At 48.0% G+C, this 11342-nt stretch overlaps 1 protein-coding gene across 2 annotated transcripts in view; it reads left to right on the top strand.

Moving 5' to 3' along the window:
• Window positions 1-6374: 6374 nt before the first annotated feature.
• Window positions 6375-11342, top strand: part of zbtb37 (zinc finger and BTB domain containing 37) — a 37026-nt gene continuing 32058 nt past the window's right edge. For both annotated transcript variants that reach the window (XR_013547795.1, XM_078407473.1), the window contains exon 1: window positions 6375-6435. The gene's annotated coding sequence lies outside the window, so the exon portion shown is untranslated. The remainder of the gene's footprint in view (window positions 6436-11342) is intronic.

Genomic DNA, 11342 nt, shown 5'->3' with positions numbered 1-11342 from the left:
GTCAGAACCCTTCTTCAGACTGATTGTAGTAGGGCCAGGACAAAGCTTGGCGGGTGATAGGATACAGGTGAGGAGGGGTTTATTGGCAGATGATACAGTGAATGTTAGAGCTTTGTAGTGTTGCAGAGGGTTCTCAGAGTGCAGGTACATAGTTCTTTGAAAGTGGAGTCACAGGTAGATAGGGTGGTCAAAGAAACATAGAAAATAGGTGCAGGAGGTGGCGATTTGGCCTTTTGAGCCAGCACCGCCATTCATTGTGATTATGGCCGATCATCTACAATCAGTAACCTGTGCTTGCCTTCTCCCCATATCCCTTGATTTCACTAGCCCCTATGTAACTCTATGCTCTATGTAACTCTATTTTAAATTCATCCAGTGAATTGGCCTCCACTGCCTTCTGTGGCAGAGAATTCCACAAATTCACAGCTCTGGGTGAAAAGGTTTCTTCTCTTTTATTCCTTGGAGCACAGGAGGATAAAAGGTGATTTTATAGAAGTATGTAAGATTATAAAGGGAATAGATAGGATAAATGCACAGAGTAGGGCAATCAAGAACCAGAGGACACAGCTCTGCATCTACATTAACAATGACTGGTGCACCAACCACACTGCAATAGAGAGCTACTGCTCCCCAGACCTGGAGTACTTACTGCTCAAATGTAGGCCGTTCTATCTGCCGCGGGAGTTTACGGTGGTCATCATCATGGCCGTATACATTCCCCCACAGGCTAATGCTAACCTAGCATTAGCACAGCTGCACTCGGCCATCAGTAAGCAGCAGGATGCCCACCCCAACGGTGCCTTCATTGTTGCAGGGGACTTCAATCAGGTCGACCTACGAGCCTTGCTCCACAAATTCCATCAGCATGTGCAGTGCCCTACCAGGGGCTCAAACACACTGGACAAGGTGTACACCAATGTAAAGGACGCCTACAGAGCTCTCCCCTGCCCACCCCTGGGACAATCCGATCACCTCTCACTGTTTCTACTGCCCGCATACAAACCCCTCATCCGCAAGACCAAACCCACAATAAAGACGGTCAAAATATGGCCCGAGAATGCCACCCTACAACTCCAGGACTGCTTTGATCGCACCGACTGGGACCTGTTTGCACAACAGGCCACCTACGGTTCAGAGATAGAGGTAGACTTGGAGGAATACGCATCCACTGTGCTCTCCTACATCAACTGCTGTGTGGAGAATGTCACGGAGGACAAGGTGATAAAGATGTTCCCAAACCGGAAACCCTGGATGAACAAGGAGGTACAGAACCTGCTGAGGGCACGCAACAATGCCTTTAAATCTGGTGACACTTCAGCATACAGTGTTGCCAGATCACACCTAAGCAAAGGTATTAAAAGGGCCAAAGACACCCATAGGCAACGGGTGGAAGACCACTTCAACACCACGGACACCAGAAGCATGTGGCAGGGTGTCAGGGACATCACTGGCTACAAGAGCAGCCCTGCCTGCCCCCACAGCGATATGGCATTGACCAACGAGCTTAACACCTTCTTTGCCCGCTTTGAAACTGGCAAAACCACCTTGAGTGAAAGAACCCCAGCCGAGGCGGTGGGACAGGTCTTGCAACTGAGCACACAGGAGGTACAACGCGCTCTGCAAAGGGTCAACCCACGCAAGGCTGCAGGACCGGATGGTGTTCAAGGAAGGGTACTGAAGGACTGTGCTGAACAGCTGGCTGAGGTATTCACCAGGATCTTTAACCTGTCATTATCTCTGGCTACGGTCCCCAAGTGCCTGAAGTCGGCTATCATAGTTCCGGTGCCGAAAAAAGCAAAGATCTCCAACCTGAACGACTACCGCCCGGTTGCCCTAACGCCGATTGTCATGAAGTGCTTTGAGAGGCTGGTCCTCTCACACATCAAATCCAGCATCCCTGACTCACTGGACCCACATCAATTTGCATACAGGGCAAATAGATCTACAGAGGACGCCATCTCTCTGGCTCTTCACACTGTCCTGACTCACCTAGAGAGACAGGGCACGTACGTGAGGATGCTATTCATAGACTATAGCTCCGCCTTCAACACGGTCATCCCCACCAAGCTCATCACCAAACTCCACCAGCTAGGCCTTAGCTCGTCATTATGTGACTGGATCCTGGACTTCCTGCTGGAACGACCGCAGGCAGTGAGAATGGGCCCGCACCTGTCCTCCACTATCACCCTGAGTACCGGCACACCACAGGGCTGTGTTCTGAGCCCCATGCTCTACTCCCTCTTCACACACGACTGTGTTCCTGCATTCGACACCAACACCATTGTCAAGTTTGCAGATGACACAACAGTGATCGGGCTGATCACCAACGGGGATGAAACAAACTATAGAGCGGAGGTGCAGAACCTGGCGGACTGGTGCTCGGATAACAACCTGTCCCTAAATACCACCAAGACCAAGGAGCTGATCATCAACTTCCGTAGGTCACATAACGGGGAATATGCCCCGATCTCTATCAATGGGGTCAGTGTGGAGAGAGTGTCCAGCTTCAAGTTTCTGGGCACTCACATTTCGGAGGACCTAACATGGTCCAATAACACTGCTGCGCTGGTCAAGAAGGCACAACAAAGACTGTTCTACTTAAGAACACTGAAAAAGTCTGGTCTACCCCAACAGCTGCTGACGACCTTCTACCGCTGCACCATAGAGAGCATCCTAACGCATGGAATCCCTGTGTGGTACCTCAGCTGCACGGAGGCAGAAAGGAAAGCTCTACAGCGGGTAGTCCATAGAGCTCAGAGGGCCATCGGAACACAGCTACCAGACTTGGAGGGCATCTACAACACACGATGCCTCAGAAAAGCCACCGGCATCCACAAAGACTCTTCACACCCCTGCAACAGTCTGTTCGAACTCCTTCCATCGGGCAGACGATACAAGGCCTTCTATGCCCGCACCTCCAGACTCAGGAACAGCTTCATCCCCAGGGCCATAGCTGCTATGAACCGGTCCTGCTGAGCCGGATGGCCACAACGCATAGATCAACTTGCACTTTACCCTGTCCAAAACTGTTACAACTGTTCGTTTCGTTGGGTTGCTGCTGTCTAAATTACCTAAATTATTGCATCGTATGGGAGGCGCATTCCCAATCTCGTTGTACCCCTGGGTACAATGACAATAAAGATATATTGTATTGTATTGTATTGTATTAAGGTGAAGGGGCAAAGATTTGATCGGGATCTAAGGGCAACTTTTGTTTTACACAAAGAATGGTAGGTATACGGAACGAGCTGCCGGAGGAGCTAGTTAAGCTAAGTAACAGGGGAGAGCCGGTGGATGTGGTGTACCTCGACTTTCAGAAAGCCTTCGACAAGGTCCCAGATAGGAGATTAGTGGGCAAAATTAGAGCACATGGTATTGGAGGTGGGGTACTGACATGGATAGAAAATTGGTTGACAGACAATGGGTCCCTTTCAGAATGCCAGGCAGTGACTAGTGGGGTACCGCAAGGCTCGGTGCTGGGACCGCAGTTATTTACAATATACATTAATGACTTGGATGAAGGGATTAAAAGTACCATTAGCAAATTTGCAGATGATACTAAGCTGGGTGGTAGTGTGAACTGTGAGGAAGATGCTATAAGGTTGCAGGGTGACTTGGACAGGTTGTGTCAGTGGGCGGATGCATGGCAGATGCAGTTTAGTGTGGATAAGTGTGTGGTTATCCACTTTGGTGGTAAGAATAGGAAGGCAGATTATTATCTGAATGGTGTCAAGTTAGGAAAAGGTCACGTACAACGAGATCTGGGTGTCCTAGTGCATCAGTCACTGAAAGGAAGCATGCAGGTAAAGCAGGCAATGAAGAAAGCCAATGGAATGTTGGTCTTCATAACAAGAGGAGTTGAGTATAGGAGCAAAGAGGTCCTTCTGCAGTTGTACAGAGCCCTAGTAAGACCGCACCTGGAGTACTGTGTGCAGTTTTGGTCTCCAAATTTGAGGAAGGATAGTCTTGCTATCAAGGGCGTGCAGCGTAGGTTTACTAGGTTAATTCCCGGAATGGCGGGACTGTCATATGTTGAGAGACTGGAGCGACTAGGCTTGTATACACTGGAATTTAGAAGGATGAGAGGGGATCTTATCGAAACATAAGATTATTAAGGGGTTGGGCACGTTAGAGGCAGGAAACATGTTCCCAATGTTGGGGGAGTCCAGAACCAGGGACCACAGTTTAAGAATAAGGGGTAGGCCATTTCGAACGGAGATGAGGAAAAACAGGAACTCTCTACATCAGAAGGCAGTGGAGGCCAATTCTCTGAATGCATTCAAGAGAGAGTTAGATAGAGCTCTTAAGGATAACGGAGTCAGGGGGTATAGGGAGAAGGCAGGAACGGGATACTGATTGAGAATGATCAGCCATGATCACATTGAATGGTGGTGCTGGCTCGAAGGGCTTAATGGCCTACTCCTGCACCTATTGTTTATTGTCTACTATCACAACATTGAAAAAAATTTGGACAGATACTTTAAATAGGATAGGTTTAGATGGATATGGGCCAAATGCAGGTAGGTGGGACTAGTATAAATGGGGCATGCTGGTTGCTATGGGCAACTTGGGTTGAAGGGCATTTCCATGCTGTATGAGTGGACAAAGGCTAGTGATGATAAAGAGACAGGTGTGAAAAGTCAGACATGGATATGAGTGAAATGTGTAACCAGAGGGAGATAGGTGGAAGTGATATGGGGGGGATAGTGAATGAAATGGGAGGGAGACAAGAAAGGGGGTGAGCGGGAGGGTGTATTACCTAAAATTGTAGAATTCAATGTTAGGCTGTAAGTTACCCAAGTGGAATATGAGGTACTGTTCCTCCAGTTTGCGTGTGGCCTCACAGAAAGGTCAGTGTGATAATTGGAAGGGGAGTTAAAACGGTTGGAGATCAGGAGATGATGCAGTCCTTGGCAGAATGAGTGCACGTGTTTGGCGAAATAGTTGGCTGGTCTATGCTCGGTCTGCCCAAGTGAATGAGTTTAGAGAGAGTGCATGTGAACCTCTTTCTCACCTGGAAGGGTTGCTGAGGTCGCTGGATGGAGATGAGGGAGGAGGTGTGGGGCCTATCCATTCCCTACAGTCACTTCCTGACTTGCTGAGTTCCTCCACCACTCTTGTGTTTTACTCAAGATTCCAGCAACTGCAAAGTGCCGACTTGATCTTTTCCTTTGTGTCGCCAAGGAAAAGATCAAGTCGGCATCAACCATCTGAAGCCCCTTAATAAAATCAGACAGCATCCGCAGAGATAGAAACTAGGAAAAACCTGGACGTCAACGTTGTGGGTTGTAGAAAGAGGATGAGGACAGAGGGAGTGTTTGTATTTCTGGGCTGATCTATCAATGTCCGCACAGATCAGCTATGGTCATAGTGAATGGTGGGGCAGGTTTGAGAGGTCTGCTATTTTTTTGTGTTCAGTTGTCTGACCAAATGACCAGTTCAGTTGCAGACAGAGAAAGCTGGTTTATGGGAGTTGTTTAATTCACCATGGAGTCCAGAAGACTGCAGTGCCCAGACACAAGATGAGGCGCTGCAGATACAAGGAACTGCAGATGCTGGAATCATGCCGGTGGAGGTGCGTCTGGAGATGAGAAAGCTCGGGATAGCCTAATGGAGGTCAGGTAGATAAAGAATGAGTTGCTGTTCTTCAAGCTAACATTGGACAAAGTTATTACAGTGCAGGAGGTTACTGACATGGAGTGGGATTGATGCAACCGAAAGCTCGGGGTCCCACCTGCTGACACGAGGATAGATGCTCCGTGAATCACTCAATCTGCATTTAGTTTCTCCAATGTAAATTAGATCATATGGTGGACACTGCATGCAATTAATCAGATTGGAAGAAGTACAAATGAATCTCTGCATCTCTGAAAGTACTGTTTGGGTTTCTGGATAAGAGGGACGACGTAAACAGACAGCTGTTGCAACCGATTTTCCGGCAACTGATGGTTCAGCGCCTCCTTTAACCCAGACAACATTCAGGCGATGTTTGTTTGCTGCCCCTTCACCCCAATGGCAATACAATCCGTGTTGGGTTGAAGTCAATATTCACACTGCCCAAGAAGCGAAATATGAGGTGTTGCGCCTCCCAACATGTAGAACTATTAAAGCTTTGCTATGTTTTTGCAGCGTTCAGTCAGTGGAAAAAAAAGGTGTCGCCATCTAGTTTTGTTCCTGAAATTATTCTTTCGTTTCTTAGAATTCGCGTAGTTAGACCCAAAGCTACTCTAGTATCTTTGGTGAGACCCGCGTTGTTTTTCCGGACGGAGATGGCGGCGGGCGGCGATGCATCATGGGAGGTGTAGTCCAATGGGGCCGTTTCCGGTTCTGGCAGCGGGCCGGAAACTACGTGTCCCAGGGTCTGTGCGACGGGGCATGCGCGGTGCGGCGGGGCTCGGCACGCCTGGTCGAGGAGTGTCCGGGCAGAGCGGAGCGGTGAGTGAGTGAAGGATGGATGGAGGAAGGGAGGGAGGGGAGGCCCGCTGCCGGTACCCGGGCAACGCCGCCCTGCCCCGCCCGCAATGGCAGGCAGGCAGGGTGGCGCCGAGACTGCAAATGGCCGAGCTGAGGCGCAGGGTGTGGCGGAGAGCGGGGCCTGGGAGTTGCGATGAGGCCCGCGGGTGGGGTGAGCACAGCGGAGGGGCTCCCAGCCCGGGGGCCCCGACAGGGGCCGTGCTACCATGGCGCTGGGCGGCACCCACCGCTGCTCCTCCTTCACAGGGAGGGGTTTTACCTTCCACTCACCCTCCTTTGAGGAGTGGCCACTCGCCCTCAGGGCGGGGACATTCACGCTCCTCCCCTTTGCCCTCGAAGCGGGACCCATTGCCCTTCTTTCCCAACCCCCCCCCCGGACAAGGTGCCCGCTAGAGTTATGGCATCGGGAGGGCTTGCAGAAACTGATGATGGACCATGGCCAACTGGAGCCCTGTCAATGAGCCTTTAAGGCACTGAAATGGGCCCTTTGGCCCATCACGTCCGTGCTGACCTATCTGCGATCCTTCACTTGACCTATTTGTCCTTCTACACTCGACCCATTAGGCTACATAAGGATCATATTCTTCTATTCTCTGCCTTCTTGAATATCTGTCCAAATGTCTCTTAAATAGTAATTGTATCTGATTTCACCACTTACCCAGGCAGCACGTTTCAGATATCAAGTGTTCTCTGTGTAAATAAAAAAAAAACTTACCATTCAGATCCCCTTGAAATCTCCTAGATCTCACACTAAAACTATTGTTATTTTGTTCTTGATACCATCTCATGGAAGAGTAGTTTAGAGATAGTGTGTGGAAACAGGCCATTTGGCCCGTGGAGACCAGCCATCACCCCATGCACTAACACTATCCTACACACAAGGGACAATTTACAATTTGTACTGAAGCCAGTTAACCTGCAAACCTGTATGACTTTGGAGTGTAGCAGGCAACCGGTGCACCCCAGGGTCACGGGGAGAACGTACAAACAGCTCCCGTAGTTAGAATCAAACCCGGGCTTCTGGCGTTGTAAGTCAGCAACTCTACTGATGCGGCCCTTGTGGAGTGTAGTTGCAAAGTAGCACCCAAGTTGTGGCAAGGAACAGACTGCTCTGGAGAGTGTTCTGGTAAATCCCCGAAACCCTGTGACCAGGCAGATACTGAGTGGGAACCACCTCACACCTGCTGCTCCAGTCAGCTTTGTATTCCTATTCTTTTCACTCGCATCTTACCTCCCCTCCTCAAATTCCCTCTCATCTCCTCTTGCCGCACCCTCTTCTCTGGATCTTCCAAAGGTTAAGATTTATTAATTATGGAATTAAGATCATGGGCATATCCCTGGTTGTGGCCAATGTGGCTGTAATTCAGACATTGACGCCTCCATCATGTTACGAGTGATCATCGGTAGAGAGAGAATTGTGCACTGCGTGTGGAATGAGGTGATACTGGTGTGTAGAATTCAGAGAAATACTGGGAGCTCGAAGGAAGAGTGTACACAGGATGCTGTTTATTTGCAAAAGATTTGTTATTTTGCGAGCATGTTATGAAATAATACATCCGGGGTGAGCGTTTTTGAGGTAAATTCATTAAATGTATCTGTGGCTTCAGTGGATATTGCGTAACATGAGCTGTAGAGGATCTTTTTTTAAATCAGACCATATATGCTCTATATGATCCAGAGCCACAGAACAAAGTTAGTTGCAAATGTCCTATTGGTTGATTAGTAAATTTGCAGCTGACACCAAGATTGCTGAGGTTGCAGACTGTGAGGAAGGCTGTTAAAATATACAGCTGGATATCGATCGGCTACAAAAATGGCAGGTGGAGGTTAATTCAAACAAATGTGAGGTGCTGCACTTTGGGAGATCAAATGGATGGCGATAATATACAATTAATGGCATGACCCATTACAGCATTCATGTACAGAGGGTTCTTGAGGTCCAAGTCTATAACTCCCTGAAACACAAGTAGATAGACGTAAAGAATGCTGATGGTATGCTTGCTTTCAGAGATCTGGCTTTGACGATAAGGGTCAGGTCAAGATGCAGCTGTATTGGACTTTGTTAAGCTGCAATTGGATAATTGCATGCAGTTCAGGTTGCGTCATCACAGGAAGGATGTTGAGGCCTTTAAAGGGTGTTTACCAGAATAATCAGTGCTGGGCCCTTTGCTGTTTGGAATTTATATCAACGATTTGGATGAGAATGTACAATGCATAATTAGTACATTTGCAGGTGATATCGTGGATAGTAAAAATGGTTATCAAAATTGCAGCAGGTCCTGGGCCGCCTCCATTGTCAAGAGTCAATGCAGATTGGAGGAATGTTGTGCTTACAACCCAGTGGTGTGAATATTGATTTCTCTAACTTCAAGTAACCTTTGCAACCTCTTTCTCTCTGTCCCTCCCCCACCCTAGTTGTCGTAATAGTTTCACTGTGATCCTGTTGAGTTTCATCGTCTGCATAAATCGTTATCATCTAGCGCACAGCCAACAAAGGACCATTGTGGGCTCCACCTTTCCTTGATCATTACTTTTTTTGCATATCTTTCATTCATTTGTTCTTTATCTCTTTATATCACCATCTAAACATAGCACAAAAAGTAAGGACATTTGTGTTTGGTAGATTATTTCTTTGTTGTAACAATGCTTCTTGGCAATAAATCTTATACTGTTGGAAAGCCTGTTTATTTCCCTTTTAAATGGTGCCACATTTGTAAGGAACATGCATTTGTGGGATGAGCAGCAGAGCTGAGTATGTGGGTTGCGCCCATGAAAAATCTGCCAAATCTTCTCTGCCAATGCCAAACAGCTTATTCTGCTGTTGCTATTGACTCTTGTTTTGAGCTTCTGGTACCCCCAGGTGCTGACAATCAGGTGCCTGATTGGCAGCATCTGTGAGCATCGGCCCTGCTACAGTGGTCAGTAGGTGTCTGCTCCAAGAATCGGCATGCCACGTTTGACTGATCTGGATAGGGCCCGTGCGATAGGGCAACTTCAAGCTGGTGTTCCGCAAAACCAAGTTGCGGCATTATTTGGAGTGAGCCCTAGTACCATCTCCAAAGTGAATGCCAAGTTCCATATAACGGGGGATGTCAGAGACAGGCCGCGAAGTGGGCGTCCCAAGAAGACGACACCCGAAGAAGACCGTTTCCTCACCCTGTCAGCACTTAGGAACCGTAGGCTGTCTTCTACATATTTGCAGTCAAGGTTTGCAGGACGATGTGGCCGACAGCTCTCTGCCCAGACAATTCGGAACAGACTGCATGCAGCCGATCTCCGGTCTCATAGGGCTGCCAGGAGGCCTGCCATGACTGCCCTTCACCGTCAGGCCCGTTTGCGCTGGTGTCGGCAACACGTGCACTGGAACCTGAACATGTGGAGGAACGTTATGTTCAGCGATGAGTCCAGATTCTGCCTACAGCAGTTGGATCATAGGGTCAAATTGTGGAGAAGACGCGGAGAACGCTATGCTGATTGCTGCACCGATAAAGTAACATCTTTTGGTGGAGGCAGTGTGATGGTGTGGGGCGGCATCTCCCTCACTGGAAAAACGAGGCTTGTCATCATTGGAGGCAATCTCAATGCAGAGAGATATCGAGATGAGATTCTGCAACCAGTGGCAATCCCATATCTCCACAGTCTGGGACCGAACTCTATCCTCCAAGATGACAATGGTCGCCCCCACAGAGCAGGGTTTCTCAGAGACTACCTCCAGAATTTGGGAGTGGAGAGGATGGAATGGCCTGCCAGCAGTCCTGACCTCAACCCCATTGAATACTTGTGGGATCAGCTTGGGCGTGCTGTTTGTGCCAGAGTGACCAACACAACCACGTTGGCTGACTTGCGACAAATGCTGGTTGAAGAATGGGATGCCATCCCACAACAGTGTGTGACCGGGCTGGTGACCAGCATGAGGAGGAGGTGCCAGGCTGTTGTGGCTGTGTATGGTTCTTCCACATGCTGCTGAGGCTCCTGTTTATTAAATGAATAAATTGTTAAATTGCCAATATGTCTTGTTTCTTCAGACTTCAATCATCCAATCCACCAAACAACACCGAACAAGAGTCAATGGCAGAATAAGCTGTTTGGCATTGGCAGAGAAGATTTGGCAGATTTTTCATGGGCGCAACCCACATACTCAGCTCTGCTGCTCATCCCACAAATGCATGTTCCTTACAAATGTGGCACCATTTAAAAGGGAAATAAACAGGCTTTCCAACGGTATAAGATTTATTGCCAAGAAGCATTGTTACAACAAAGAAATAATCTACCAAACACAAATTTCCTTACTTTTTGTGCTATGTTTATATCTCTCGTTCCCATTTCCCCTGACTCTCGGGCCGAAGAACGGTCTCGACCCAAAACGTCACCTGTTCCTTTTCTCCAGAGATGCTGCCTGACCTGCTTTTTGTGTAATCTTTTATACAGCTCTATTGTAGATTACTTGCAGTGCTGAAACTGTAAACATTTGAAAGCTCGGCTTTCCTCTTTGTGTGCGAAGGAAATTGCACAAGGTAGCAGTTTCGCATTGCACCAGTCGTCAAGGGAAAACATTGCAAATGGATACTAAAAATAGTATGAAATGTATGTTAATGTAAGACTGCAGGAACTTTTCAAACTTGTTGATTTTGATAGATAAGATAAATCAATAAATGCCCACAGTCCATTAACAAATCAATTTCAATTAAGAATGCAGGAAGGTGTATCACCAGGATTCTGGAAGCCAAGCAATTTGAGAAAATCAACAGCAGATAGGCAATGCAAAATTGTGAATCTTGAGGTAGGACAGGGGAATATTGCATATGTTTTAAGATTCAATGCAATGTAATTCTGGGGACCTGCACAAGGTAATAGGGAGAAATAGTTCC

The sequence above is a fragment of the Rhinoraja longicauda genome, chromosome 11, assembly GCF_053455715.1.
Source record: "Rhinoraja longicauda isolate Sanriku21f chromosome 11, sRhiLon1.1, whole genome shotgun sequence".
Classification (NCBI taxonomy): domain Eukaryota; kingdom Metazoa; phylum Chordata; class Chondrichthyes; order Rajiformes; family Arhynchobatidae; genus Rhinoraja; species Rhinoraja longicauda.
Note: the sequence above shows the minus strand (reverse complement) of the source record. Positions and strands in the feature narration are given on the sequence as shown.